A 16,555-nucleotide genomic window follows, 5' to 3' on the forward strand; every position below is an offset into this window, starting at 1 on the left:
CTGCTGCTATTTATATATCATTTAGGAGGTCGCTATAACTTACATATCATTGCAGAGGTTGCTATGGGTTACATAGAATTTAGGATGTTGCTATGACTTATAGATCACGTAAGAGTTTGCTATAGTTTGAATTTCATTTAGTTGGTAGCTACTATTTATATATCAGTTAGGAGGCTGCTATGAGTTGTATATTATTTAAGAGGTTGCTGCTATTTATATATCATTTAGGAGGTTGCTATAACTTACATATAATTGCAGAGGCTGCTATAAGTTACATATAATTTAGGATGATGCTATCACTTATAGATCACCTAAGACCTTGTTATAATTTGAATTTTCCATAGTTGATAGCAATTATTTATATATCAGTTAGTAGGCTGCTATGAATTATATATTAATTAAGAGGCTGCTGCTATTTATATATCATTTAGGAGGTTGCTATAACTTACATATCATTGCAGAGGTTGCTATGGGTTACATAGAATTTAGGATGTTGCTATGACTTATAGATCACCTAAGACCTTGCTATAATTTGAATTTCCCATAGTTGATAGCAATTATTTATATATCAGTTAGTAGGCTGCTATGAATTATTTATTAATTAGGAGGCTGCTGCTATTTATATATCATTTAGGAGGTCGCTATAACTTACATATCATTGCAGAGGTTGCTATGGGTTACATAGAATTTAGGATGTTGCTATGACTTATAGATCACGTAAGAGTTTGCTATAGTTTGAATTTCATTTAGTTGGTAGCTACTATTTATATATCAGTTAGGAGGCTGCTATGAGTTGTATATTATTTAAGAGGTTGCTGCTATTTATATATCATTTAGTAGGGTGCTATAACTTATTTATCTGTTATTATTACTTAACAAACATAATTTATGTACTAGTCAGAAGGTTGCATGAAACTATACAACTTGTATCTTATAGCGATATACCTTTCACATTTGTAAAAAGCTATTTAGCTTAAATATAGGTTCTAGAGGTACCTATGACGTATACAGTGTACATACTTCAAAAAGGCTATGATCGATTATGTACTATGTTAAGAAGGTAACATAACTTGCACACATTAGCTAAGAGGCCATAAAACCTTGTTCTCTTTTAGCAACTTATACGCATAATGACTTCTCTGACTTATGACTTACTTAGAAAAGTAACAAAATTATCTAAAAACACTCACAACATTTTACTATAGAATCTACTATATCTTTTTGCCTATTGGTGCGATCATGAGTTGTGGGCAAACCGGCCTCTGTTGCACATTTCCAAGTATTTTTTTCTGAAATAATTTAATTGTTGTTAAAACTTACATATTGTATAGTATGCTAAACTTTAAGGTAGGATTCCATAAATGTGTATATAAAACAACAACAGCCACCATGCTTGATACCAAAAAAATCAACTAGTCAAGTGCCATAGAATGGTTGTTGCTTAGTCGCCAAACGGAGTAAATTTATTCAGACGTCAAGTTTAATGCGATATTACAAAAGCCTCAACGACAAGAAGACCCTGCTGCCAGTTTAATTTTGCAGCTTCTTGAGTAAGTTGTGGGCTCGGGCATAAGTCATCGTTATAATTTTCAAACACCAATTTCTTTTAACAGTATACAGCTCTGACATTGTTGGTAGTTTGCATAAATCATCCGATCATGGCTTTTGGAATGCTCCATTTTCTTTTAGGCTGCATAACTTTCTACTCACTAAAATAAACAAATAATGTAACTCAATATTTATAAATATGATCTATGTTATAGTTTCTTATTCAGTCACATATCGCTGCTGCACTGCATACAAAAACTTAAAAAAATTAGTTGGAAACAATGCATTGACACAACTCAGTTACTGTGATTGCTAAAATGAAACTCACACATTTTTCCTTGCTGTGCATATTATCTACAGTAATAATATGATTTACTTGCACAACATACTTAGTTACTCAATCTAACATACAATAACAGCAATTTCTTTCTATTCATCTTAAGCCACTCTTAGAACGTTAAGTAAAAACATTTTCCCACTCGGGGATGGAACCTTGAGAGTCAGGTTGCAAAACCGGCACAATACCACAACACCATAAATTGGGTAGATTCCAAACAAGCCCATTGTGTCTATGTAGAACCCAGGGAAAAAATTAATGTCACATAGAGAGCCAATAAAAATACAATAACATTCTATCTTGAGGGCATTTTCGCTGTTCAAAACTTCTTTTTGACTGCAATTTATTGTTAGCGATGATCAGTCGGGCTGAACCTAGCACGGCACCAAATTTTTTCTAACTTTAGATCTCTCGACTTTGGGTGGTTTTATTGATCAATAGTAATACTGAGTCCTGTTATTCACATTTTACCAGTAATAATAATGCCCTGAACTGTCAAGAAATTGATAAAACATTCTACTCAGACACATTCACTTAAATTTGGAAAATGACCCAAAAAAAGTTATTTCTTATTGTGTAGTGAATTTCTGATTTTTTTAGTTAATCCAGCAAATACTTGGCATAATTACTCAACATTTTGCTTGCATAACTAGTTCAATGGGATTATTGAGGATTAGGTTTTACTTTGATCATTCAAAATAAATATGAACATTCTTTGTCTTGTAATACAGGTCTGTTGTAAAAACTAGCTCAGTTGATTAAATACTCTGGAGCGGCGAGCGGAAAAACTAAACTTTGGTTTGGTAACTAGTTTTACCAACATAGGCCAGAGTATTGACAGCAATAACTGAATAGAACAAGGTGTTTAATTAAAATGTAACATAAAAAATGTTTTATTTTGTTTTGGTAAGCTTGCAGCAAAAATGTTTGTTTTGCACCTAAAATATTATTTTGCTCCAAATACTTTACGAAACAAGTGGTAATAACTTTATTGATGCAAATTGTACTGAAATTATATTTGCTACGAGCACCAATGGAAATCAAAATAAGTAATAAAATTCTTACAGACCTTTTAAAAAACAATTGTCTTTGCTGCTACAAAACAGTGAGTAGACCCATAGGAAAAGAAGTACATGTTCTTATACTGCTAAAACTACCTTTGGCTCAGAAATCAGTTTTGTACAAAACAATGAATTATAATATGCATTGGCATAATGTTGTGATGGCTAGGAAACAAAGCTGGGTCTTGCACATGAGGGTAATTTAGCTAATGTAAATAGATTTCCTACACTATCTAATTGAAAGCATCAATGCAAAATCTAAATACATGTAACTACTTACTAGCCATAGTACAGAGTGACCTTTTATTGTTGGTCCACATAGCATCCGTCCGCTTTGAGCATCTTTAAATTATATTAAAGTGGATTTCATTATGAGTTCCTTTGACATTTCAAAGTACTAAAATGGGCAAATACAAATTGCAATTTTAGGGAACTATTCAATTGAAGTCATATGCCACAAAAATTTCTCTCATTGTTTGTAGAATATTCTATAAGTGCTAACATTACATTTGTTTTAATTTTTAAAGTTGACACCAGTAATTTAGCAAATTATGTAGCTTATTAGTAAAACTTTTGTTAACATCGGCAAACAAACCGCATAAATCCTGCCCAAAACCGAAGGCCAAAAATAATAATATATATTGCTATTTATGTTTTTACCAATAGTTTTGCAGTTTTGTCTTTGTATTGCAATATATTTGCAACCTATTGTATTTCAGGTTTGAGCAAATATGAGTTTTAGTAGTGTTCTGACCCTTCCTATCAGGTGGTTTCAACATTTTGAGGTAACAATGAAAAGCCATGAGTGGAATTTCTAACAAACTATTAAAAGCAAGTCATTGCGCAACTTCAGCAGCATCTTATATATATCATTCGCCAAACTCATTGTCTTGAATCATCAAAGTTCACCAAATCATTCAAAAATAAATACAAATATTTGTACCGCTAATTATTCTATAGCTTAAAGAATAAAAAAAACATAATATTATTATGTTTTATTAGTTTTCTTGAGGCGTTGACTAATGTTCTAAAAAAAGAATCAAGGAGATTGACCCACTAGGAGCTGAGATATAGCCAGCCAAACACAGGTCTACCTAATAACGAATCAGAGGAAAACCCTTCAAAAATCCGGAGATATATGACATATGAAATCGACTTATTGGTCATGTGCCGGTGTTGCGCACCCTTACCACTGTTACATATAATGATTGTTTTAGGCTACGAGATGTGAAACGCTTCTCGCGATAGTAAAGAATTTACAGACTAGCTCTGGTTTCTCAGAAAAATCAAGCAAACATTGTGTGGTAAAGGCATTTGCCCACAACCCCTCGCCATGATTTTTCAAAACAGAAGAGCAGATTTTGACTATTGTGCTTCAAATTTTAACTCGATCTCTACGGATCTGCTCCGAAGATCCTCTGTTCAACGAACAGCCTGTGTATAGTCTACATGCGACATCCGCGATTTGCAGTTTGTTTAGAATAAGAAATAGGATTGTGGATTTTTGTTCATTCATCATTTTTCTACTGTGTACCTACTGCAGCATTCAGTAGATTATCATGACTATCGTCACTATTAACAGACGGTAAGTTCACTACAGCTATAATTTTAAAAAAGAATATATTGACCGTACTGCTCTTGCTGTATGAAAAGAAAACGATAGTTTTTAATTTGATTTTTCTATTTATCTATTATCTTATTTGTAATTATTTTTATGATTAATATAATAATCATAATGTATATTATACAAAATAATAATATAACTGCGTATGGAATAAATGATGTAACTAATATAATTTGTACAAAAGTCCAATTAATAACCGAGATTAATGATTGATTTAATTGATTCCATTTATTAGCTATAGTTAAAAAAATCTGAACAGCGCTAAAGATGAGTCTGAATAAGGAAGCTAAGCGGGAGAACAACAAAACTGAGCTGAACTAGCAAGATGGCGAAATGTTGCAAAATGATAGATGCGTGTAATCATTTTATGCTAAAACTAATCTACACGTCAGAGGGACTGGTTCGGAATTCTCAGAGCAGTGATTGTGAGGCCCAATTTGATTGTTCTATACTTCCAGGGATTAAACCAATTAAAAGGTCGTGATTGTTATAGGAGAGCACATTAGTTGGTTTAATTGACCAATGGCACACAAGTCGATTTCATACGTCATATAATGATGATTACCAAAACGCTTGTTTTTTGGTAGACTTGGGTTTGGCAGGCTATATCTCAGCTTCTGGTTGGTCAATCTCCTTGATTCTTTTTTTAGAACATTAGTCAACACCTCAAAATAAATAGTAAAGCATAATAATATTATGTTGTAGTACAGGACTTTTTATGGTATTGACAGTGTTGTCCGAAGATTTCCCTATAAAATTACTCTAAACTCACAAAGCAATTTGAAATTTTTGTTTAGGACTTTTCAACCTGAAAAGAAACATTTAGGTTTCTTGATTTACTAATTTGAGATTCTTTCTGATTCTCAAATTAGTTAGTGCTATTATAGCTTTCGCAAGTACATCCAGAATTGAAAAACAGAGAATTACTTATTTTGATGACAGTATTGATGATTGTTGATGACCGATTCAGATTTTAGTGATTACACATATAATAAAAGTAGCAGCTCCAATAGTGACTCCAATGGTGGTCAAAGTAATAGTTTCGTAAGAGTAAGGAACATGGCAAAGCATCGTTTTTCGAGCTTCGAAGTGATCGCAGCTTCACATAGCTTTAGCAATGCACGAAGTAGGAATGCATTAAGTTTTTTGAATAGTACTATTTTTAAACGTGTTGGAAAAATAAAATCTATAACAAAAGTGTTTTAGATAGAATTTGAAGCTAATAAAATTTGAACATATACTATGAAGCGCAATCGACAATTTTTGCCACTATAATTAGAAGGGTTAAAAACTGCAGTGCCATGGCATTCAAACAAAGGTTTTACAGTAATCTTATTTCTTATAAACTTTGTGAAATAAAACTTTTATTAATGTGGCGCGCTCTTGTGTAAATTACCCGTTAATCAGCAACATACCCCCTTCAAGAAAGCGTCCAGCTGTGCTTCGTACCATTTTCCATCTAGTGGATATAGTGCTTGGATGCGGTGACCAGGTTTCTACCAAAATAAGCAAAACAATTTGAATAGCCCAAACAGATGTTATGCAGATTAAAAATTGATGGAAAAGGTGCCTGATGTTTTTAGATTTTTCAGCAAATCCGTGTCCATACCTCCCATTACTAAAATTCCATGAAGCAGTAATAATTTATCTCATGCGATATTCTTCTACAAAATTGAAACATAGATTTTAAAGCTTCAACAATTTAAAGGGTTTCATTTACTCCAGTCACTTACTTATGACTCAGCCTCTAGTTTAAATCCGTATCAAATTACAACTAAAATGCATCAACTTGTTAATTACAATGAAAATAATACATTATCATAACTTTATACTGCCCTAAGCAAGCAAAACGCCCTATCTGACAAGTTTTTCAAATTTCACTTTTTTGTGCTTTAATGTAATTTAGGTTGAGATCTAACATGTCTCGAAATTTCATATATCTGAGACCACCAGACATAGCACTTTTCACAATGTGCAAAACGCCCTATCCACATTTACCACACATAAAGTGGCAATCAAAGCGCTCTATCTGCAGATACAGCGTTTTGATTGGCCTGAACATACACAAAGTTGGACATTATGAACAGCATTATGTAATCAAAGAGCATATAAACAAAGGGAAGCGAAACTGAAGCATATATAATTGGTTGTTTTAAGGCAGCTCATACAAGCAAGTGCACTTCTTAGTGCTCAATCTTATTGCTATATTTTTTATCATAATATATTTATTATGACAGGACGATATCTAAGTGACAAAAGTCTCGATTTACAAATCCGACTCAGAAAGTTGATGAAAAATTTCTTTCAATTACATGTCCATTGGAAGGTTTTGCTTTTTTAAAATACTGACATTATTGCACTCAGTTGTTTGTTTTAAATAATTTTCAATAAAAGCGTTTGATCTTTTTTAAACTACTATTTTACTTATTCCTTTCATTTCATAACATCAGGTTTGAAGGATACCATGATCTTTGATCATCTCTTAACTTTTGAGCTGAATATGGCTATTACAGGGCTTTAATCCATGTGTTGACTCGATGAGTAATAGGAATTGCAACATATATCATTTTGTTGACTAATTGCGGATTAATATCAGAATTTAAACTTGTAATCCTTTGATAATCCAGTCATGGCAAATGGTCTTGTGGCAAACTAACAATGAGAAACCAGTCCAATTAAGCAATCAAAAGGCCCTATCTGCTGTGATAGGGCGTTTGATTGCCTAGTGCCAGCTTAGTAAATTGTCAATTTAAGCAAACAAAGTGCCCTAAGTGAAATAACTCCTTTGATTTTAAAGTTTCACGAAAAAAAATTTTCGCTAAAGATTGTTGGATATCTCACCATAATAAATAAAAAAACAACTAAAATACTGCTAATACTGATGCCAGGCTCGACCAAAACGCGTTTGTGCTTGTGCTGAACAATTTACAAATATGAAGATGCGGCGTTTTGCTTGCTCAGGGCAGTATAGTATACTAATAATTCTATTCTGCCTGTTTGGTGCTATCAATCAGCTAACACTACTAATCAGAATAAAAAGCATCCATAATTATTTTAATGCTTTTTAAAAAGTTACAAAAGTTAGGAGCATCGATAGAGTCACAGATATTCATCAATTGCTGGCTACCATGCTATATGTCACCATAATTATTTTAATGTGTGTCGGTTAATCTCACAAAGCTAACCTCGTGTATAATTACAAAGTTATCATTTTATGAAAATTAGTAATAATTTCATTCTTTTAGCATTATAAAGTTGGGGTTTCTTGACGTTTTTAACTTGACAATATTACGATCCTGCAATTAAGGCAGTAAAATCCAAATCGAAAATAGCTGCGAAAACCTATGCATTGTTGTTTGCCGTCGCAATTTGATGACATGAGTAAGTTGCTTAGAAATAGTATTTAAAGTGGCTCGCCCTAAATATCAAAATAGGCCACTACCGGTCTAACCTTTTGCATTGGTATTGAGGCGAAGTAAAATACTTTTCATGAGGACTTTTCACCATAATATGGTACAATTAATTCAGTGAAAAAATTGACAAAAGTAATATAAAACAATTGTGACAAACAAATATACCAATTGTGACATGCTTAGTCTGTTCTTCTGCTGCTGCAAAACCCTAAATGGCTAGACGCGTGAAGGAAAACAAAAATTTTAGCAGCTACAATCTCGCTAGAAGGTTGAACTTATGTGATAAGTCTTTAGGTTGTGTAGGAATGAGAGGTTGACTGGTTTCTTACAATCTATTTAATCAATTGACTAGCATGCAAGAAGGGGTAGCAAGCCATGCCACATTAGGATAATGAGTCACTTTAAGCACAAACCACAATTGCATAAGTACATAGGTGATTTCTGCTAGTGAGAAGACCTTGGAGAATAAGACCACATTATGCAATTCTGTGCAGATTTTATTACTGCAGTTATAATTGTGCTGCAATACTTCTAATAGAGTGAAAAGCAAATGAGCTGCCCAACCACAACCTCTTTCATTATAAAGTTACAAAGAATAGGAATAACAACAATAGCTTACATTCGGAGGCTGAGGCTATTGAGAAGTAGAAAGTGAATTAGCTAAGCAGGCAATAGTAGAACACACATAATAAGAGCATAGGCATCATGATTGACGTGTATGCAGGCAATGAATTTATGTACAATTTTACTACCAAACCTTTTAGTAAAGCTAGACACCTTTGGCTAAAAAGTGCTAGATATAGGTCAAAACAAGCCAGTGACAAATTTCATGTTATGCATCCTTGTTTGGACACTTTATTTCTAAAGTGTTTAATGCATTGGCAGTTTAACATAAAAGTGTGACAAGAATGCACAAAGAACATTGACAGCAATAACTGAATAGAACATGCTTTTTAATTAAAATGTAACATAAAAATAAACGTTTTAGTTTGTTTTGGTAAGCTTGCAGCAAAAATGTTTGTTGTGCACATAAAATATTGTTTTGCTCTAAATACTTTACGAAACAAGTAATAATAACTTTATTGATGCAAGTGGTACTGAAATTATATTTGCTACGAGCACCAATGGAAGTCAAAATAAGTAATACAATTCTTACAGACCTTTTAAAAACAATGGCCTTTGCTGCTACAAAACAGTGAGTAGACCCATAGGAAGAGAAGTATATGTTCTTATACCGCTGAAACTACCTTTGGTTCAGAAATCAGATTTAAAAAGAGCAATGAATTATTATAAGCGTTGGCAAAATGTTTGTGATGGATAGGAAACAAAGCTGGGTTTTGCACATGCTGGTAGGTTAGCTAATGTAAATAGATTTCCTACACTACCTAATTGAAAGCATCAATGCAAAATCTAAATACATGTAAATACTTACTAGCCATAGTACAGAGTGACCTTTTAATGTTTGTCAACATAACATCCATACCGCTTTGAGCATCTTGAAATTATATTAAAGTTGCTTTCATTATGAGCTCCCTTTGACATTTTAAAGTATTAAAATGGGCAAATACAAGTTGCATTTTCAGAGAACTCTTCAATTCAAGTCATATGCCACAAAAAATTCCTCTGCGTTGTTTGTAGTATATTCTAAAAGTGCTAACACTACATTTGTTTTAAATTTTCAAGTTGACACCAATAATTGAGCAAATTATGTAGCTTATTAGTAAAACTTTTGTTAACATCAGCAAACAAACTGCATACATGCTGCCCGATACCGAAGGCCAAAAATAATAATATATATTGCTATTTATATTTTTACCAATAGTTTTGCAGTTTTGTTATTGTATAGCAAATTGTATAAAACCTACTGTATTTCAGGTTTGAGCAACTATGACTTTTAGTAGTGTTCTGACCCTTCCTATCGCGTGTTTTCAACATTTTGAGGTAATAATTAAAAGCCATGAGTTGAATTTCTAACAAACTATTAAATGCAAGTCATTGCGCAAATTCAGCAGCATCTTATATATATATATATCATTCGCCAAACTCATTGTCTTGAATCATCAAAGTTCACTAAATCATTCAAAAGGAAATACATACATTTGTATCTCTAATTCTTCTATAGCTTTACCCTTTTACTGCCACCCATGTACAAATTAAGCTACCGGCCTACCGCCAGCCATTTCACCGAAAATTGCCAATTTAGCTTCATGATATGTATACAATTTTGTTTCAACTTCAAAGTTTATCTAGAAACTTTTTGTAATATATTTTATTTTGCTAAAATGTAAACATATTTCAATGCTAGTAGCTATTATAATGCTATGCAAAAATCAATGTACCTTCACTTTGTGCATTGCTAAAGCTATGTGAAGCTACGATCGCTACGAAGCTAAAACGATCCTCTACAATGTCCCTTACACTTACAAAACTATTACTTTCACTATCATCAGAGTCACTGCTGCTACTTTAATTGTCTTTTTAATCACAAAAATCTGAATTTGAATTGGCTATAATGTCATCAACATAAGTAATTATCTGTTTTCTGACTTGCGCGATACTTAACAAAACTTACACAAAAAATGTCCATTTCTATTCTGAAAATTCCCAAAAAAAAATTTGAAACTGCTTGGTTATCTTAGACTAATCTTTTAGAGAAATCTTCGGACCACACTGACAATACCATAAAAGTTTTTAAATCATCGGTTATGTTTTCAACGGATAATAAAATTAGGTGACCACGCAATTGTTGGAAAATTCGCATAAATGTGCATACGGCAGTCGCTGATAGATTTAGCATAAATTCGCATACGGTAGGGTAAGAGTAAAAACAAACAAAATATTTGTCAATCTCCTGCCTCTAAACATGATATCTCAAATCGGATAATTACTCTCAGTGTTGGCTGAGTAACTAAAAGTGGTAATGGGTAACCATAGAAAACTATTCATTTTATATAATTATGCAATTGCTAAGCAATTGCTACCATGACTCATAAAGACTAAGAAGAGTAATACTAAATCTCTATGCTATGCTACATTCCTTTGATTGGTTTGCACTATCTGTATTATGTAATCTGCCAATAATAGATGAATATAACACAAAAGTGGCATAACGGTTTATGTAAGCGTTTGAAATAATACAATGCCTATAAAAATTGACAACTTTTCTTACTGAAGCTATGGCTATATCAAATTATCACACTAATTTTTGGCTCGCATGTATAATGTGTTATTTTACAGCAACTTATTGCAATATCACATACCTTTAATTTGATGTCTGCAAATCAGTCTTTGGCGTGGGCCATCAATGCTTCTCATCCAACAGTTATCTATAACTAAAGCGTCATTGATTATTTGCAACTATACAAAGAAAAACTACTTTTGGGCATGCTGTTACATTCTTACGTCAGGTATACATTTGCTAGTTACAGTAAAACTTTGTACAGTATATTTTGTGTTGGTGAATTTAAAGTTTTGCTTATCATAGTAACTTTGCCAAAACGTCAAACATTACTACATTTCAAAATACAACCTTACTGATATAATGTTTTATAGTTTTTAATCTATAATTATGTATATGTTCCATAATATTATAAAATTTGGTAGATGAAACCTTGATTATTTTGACATATTTTTAATGCGAACCAACGTGTAATTAGCAACATACCTTTTCTAGAAAAAAACATCCAACTTTGTCTAATACTCTCTGCCATCTGATGAATATACTGGTAATAATGCTTACCAAGTTTCTACAAAAAATGAAAAGATAATTCAAATAGCATAAACAGATATACAAACCAAAATGAATGCAAAATACACATTTTAGTTCACTGGTTAGGTTTTTTTGGCAAACTTGAATATCTGCCTCCTACTACTGAAGCTCTATAAAACAGCTAAGCTCCTAATTACTACACAATTACTACACAAGATTCAAACTAAATACTAAAAGTTTTAAAATTCAAAGGCTGCATATACCCCACTTACTTGCTTATGCCTATGCATGTACTACTATTACTTACAAAATCATAACTGAAATACGCAAACTCTCACTATTCATGATAACAATAATACAATAACATAATTGTTATGTTATTCTAATAACAGTTTTGACTGTTGGTAGAACCACATTAATAACTTTACTTATCATTATAAAAAAGCATCAAAAATTATCATAATAATAACTGAAAATAGATTAAAGTTGGAGACTTAACTGATTCACTAAAATAACTATTAATTGTCAGCTGGAGTGTCTGTGTTGATGTTACAAAACTGAACATTCGTGTAACAATAATAAAGTCCAAAATTAGGATTTTACAAAAAGTTTTGATATTCTCCTTTATGGTATTATAATGCTGACCTTTCTTGACTTTTCTATGCAGAACAATATTAGCAGTTGGATGACATAAACGGGTGTAAAAATATATATCAAACGTGTTCTATGCTACATTCCTTAAAAGCTATAATAATTGAAACATACTTTTTTCACGCTAGTCCTATTTCAATATTAAATAACAGTTATACTGTTTTTCAACAACTGTATGTTTCAAGTAAATAAACTATAAATTGATTAAAATAACATGATCAACTTACCAAATGTGACGTGCTCCCTTACATGTAGTTATTCTGCTGCTACCAAGCTCTAGTAGACTACATGGGTGAAGAGCTAATAGTCCTAACCGCCACAGCAAAATTATAACAGCCACATCTCTCTAGCTGTTATATACTGTGGTTATACTTTTGCCACTTTACTTAAATAAATTTAAAAAATCAATTCTTCGACTAGAAAACCATCTCTCAGGTATTGCGTTCGGATGCAAAGTTTCAAAAAAAGATTTATTTTGTGGCTGGATGCAACGGCAGCGAAAATATGAATTGTACTGATTATAGACTTATTTAAACTTTTACTACAGCCATGCTTAAACATCATTTGAAACCATAATGTGCAATTATTGTGAATTTTCACAAAAAAGAGCAGATCAATGAGAAACCTTGCAAAAAAGGGAGTGCTTAAATGGCAGTCTTAAAAACCATAAAGCGGGTCAGCAAATAAATTGTAATGTATTGTAGTTTGTTAATATACAACTTTATTTCTCAAATCTAATAAAGCTATCATGAATATTAGCAAAACTGACTGTATCCGACATAGCTGCTAATTCCTTGTATTGGTTGATGCTTAGTCATAAGCTTATTGCAATGTGTTTTTAAATAGATTGTGCTATTAACTGAAACGATACCAAAACAATTAAAAGTAAGAATATTTTAAAATTGATATATGCCTCCTAGTTCCATATATCAGAGCCTCCTAGAGTTTATAATTTATTGATAGAAAATTACACATTTTTGTTGGAGTTGTCTCCTCTTTTCCATATATATGAATATAGATATATAAGGCAATTATGGGAATCATGTTTAAAATACTTCTATAGGGTTGTTAAGCACTATAAACACTGCTAGAATTAGGAGGCTCCCTGGACGCCTCCTAATTTTTCAGAGCCTCCTAACATGGATTATATATTGATAGAAGCCTCCTAGTTGGGAAATATAGTTCTATATATATATATATATATATATATATATATATATATATGTATAAAAAAGTTGTTTCCTCAACCCGGTTAACCTGTATGGGTGGTAGTTTCTGCTCTAGGTCGGGTCTCCAACCAGAGACTTGGGAGTTTGAGCACACGCCTCAAAATCTTAGCTGTTTTCAGAAGGGCACTTTTCTGCAACTCACCTTAGTTGATTGCTGTTGGTATTTAGGCAAGCCACATATTATGCGCTGGTGTTATTGCGCCAAGTGCCCCAATGACTAATGGGATTAAAGTTGTTCTTACATCTCAGCATTTTTCAATTTCTTCTCCAAGAGGGAGATATTTCTCTACCTTTTATTTTTCTTTGCTGTATATATTGTAGTCATTGGGTACTGCTATATCTATTATAGTAGCTCTCTTATTCTCCTTGTCCACCACCACTACATCTGGTAGGTCTGCTAGGACATGCTTGTCAGTCCGGATGTAGAAGGCCCAGAAGATCTTAACGTGATCGTTTTCATTGACATTACTAGGAGTTTCCCACCAGTTTTGCGGTTTATTAAGGCCATACTCGACACATATACTTCTATACACAACACTTGTGACATGATTATGCCGCTCAGTGTATGCATATCTTGCTAGCTGCTTGCATCCACTGATGATGTGTTGGATGGTCTCAGGTGCATCTTTGCACAGTCTGCATCTAAGATCGTCTCTAGTGTGATAAATTTTTGTTTGGAGTTGACTTTTTGGGAGCACTTGCTGCTGGGCTGCCATGATTAGCGACTTTGTATTGACCGTTAGTTTTCCTTTGTTCAGCTACATATATGTCTGGTGAAGATCGCCAACCTTAGATATTTGTCAGTAGTAAGCACCATGAAGAGGTTTCGTGTGTCAGTCAATTTCTTCATCATCAGAGCGAAGGTCAATTGTAAGAGCATCCGATTAAAATACAGCTAGCAACTTATTTGAAGTGGCCATAGAGGCTGCACAGGCTTGGATGCTTTGCTCTTCCTCTTTCACTGTATGTTGTATACTTTTGAGTTCCCTATCGCCATCTTTCCTATCGAGATACAATCTACTAGTATCAGATTTTGGGTGAAGTGCTCCATACATGGTCATCAGTTTACGAGTTGCTATATCTGTTTCCTTGATGGCTTCTCCAGTCCACTTTATTATGCTTGCTGGTTATTTTATTACTAGCAGTGTGTAGGTATTTATTGTCATTACTTGGTTCTTGGCATTGAACAGGTTCGTAGGGCCTGCCGAGGACGTTTCTTGTATTCAATAATGGCTTTATGACGTACCTCGGCTTCGCGGTTGATGTTGCTCTGTGTAATTCCCAAGTACTTGTACCCTTCTTTTATATCTTTGATAGTACCATTTGGCATTCTTAGGCCATCTGTGAGCATAGAATGGTTTTTCTTAAGAATTAGCCTTAGCGAGTGAGGTGCCTAGTGAGCAGGTGCCTATAACTGAGTAAGGAGTATTAGCGAACCAATGTCCCTTTCTTTGTTAGCGTACAGCTTGATGTCATCCATGTAGAAGAGGTGATTTATCTTGGGGCCACTCAAAAACTGGTACCCATTGTGAGTCTTCTCTAGCATATTGCTTAGACAGTTTAGGTGTATGCAGAAGAGCAGCGGTGATAAGGAGTCACCTTGATACAGTAGATGACTCGCTTAATATTTACATTTGCCAGCTTTTTGCCATTAGCCTCCAGTTCCGTCTTCAATTTGGTCATTGACATTTTGATGAATGTCACAAGAGTAGGGTGAACGTTTTACATACTGAGGCACTCAAATATCCAACTATGGGGAATTAAGTCATAGGCCTTTTTGTAGTCTGGGTAAGATTGGTATGCCTTTTCCTGCTGTCCTGACAGACCGTCCAATCCACCAATAACTGATGTTTGGCTCCTCGGGTGTTGCGCCCAATTCATTTCTGAGCACTGGTCATACAATGACCCATGTGCTCTTCCAATTTGTCTGCGACTATTCTTGAGAGCAGTTTCCAAGTGTTGGGCAAGCACGTTATTGGTCGATAGTTCTTGGAAATTGGCCCCTGCTTTGGTTCTTTTGTCAGAAGTACAGTTCGTACTTTGGTCAGCCATACCGGATGGTCGCCTTGTTCTATTAGACATTCCATCTGCTTAGCCATTTTAGTGTGAAGTGATGTCAAATTCTTCAACCATCCTTCCCATATAGCCATATTTTGAGGTTCACTCATGAAGTAGCACTGCATGAGGTCCGTGTTGTCAGTCCAAGTCCATTTTATGCATTTTGAACAGTAGCCAATTTTTCGCTGCCTTGTCCTGGTTCAGCTACAGTCAGCACAAACCTTGTTTGATCGGACAACGTTGGAACTGGCATGGCTTTGGTTATTGCACCCATTTGTTGTGGTTGTAGACGTTATACAAGCAAGAGTCTTGTCTAAAGACCGCCAGAAAGGTGCCATTGTTGGGGTTTGAACCTAAGACCCAATGATCACTGTCCATATACCTCACCAACTGCGCTATCTCTCCTGTCACTATCTGTCCTATATATATTTCCATATTCATATTCACATCTATACTTGGGTAATGTATATAAGTATATTGTTATATTGGTATTTTGCAAAGTCTGTGGCTCTGGATATGTGTGTCTGTGTATGTCTAGCTTAAGACATTATAAAGTTGGTATTAAAGTTCATAATTCTGATGGATTTGAACTCACAGACAATGTAACTAAAATGTTCTAAGCTTTTCAATGCACATTCATTTATCGTGCCATTTAAATTTGCATATAAGTTATAACAAAGTTTTGACATTTATTTCAGGCCCTCATTTTTGCTGGTCATTTGGGCCATGCTTTGAAAATTGCGAAGGATGATTTTGCATTGCGCCGAGCTAATAACTCCACTTTCAATGCTGCTCATCGACCAATTTTTTTGCTAATTGTTGAGAATTCATGAATCCGTGCAAGTATTGTATATACATTTTGATCAATTACATCCATTTATTAGAAAAATAGAATGAAAAATAGCCAATAAAAAAAGAAATCTTT

Source organism: Watersipora subatra, chromosome 5 (assembly GCF_963576615.1).
Source record: "Watersipora subatra chromosome 5, tzWatSuba1.1, whole genome shotgun sequence".
NCBI lineage: Eukaryota > Metazoa > Bryozoa > Gymnolaemata > Cheilostomatida > Watersiporidae > Watersipora > Watersipora subatra.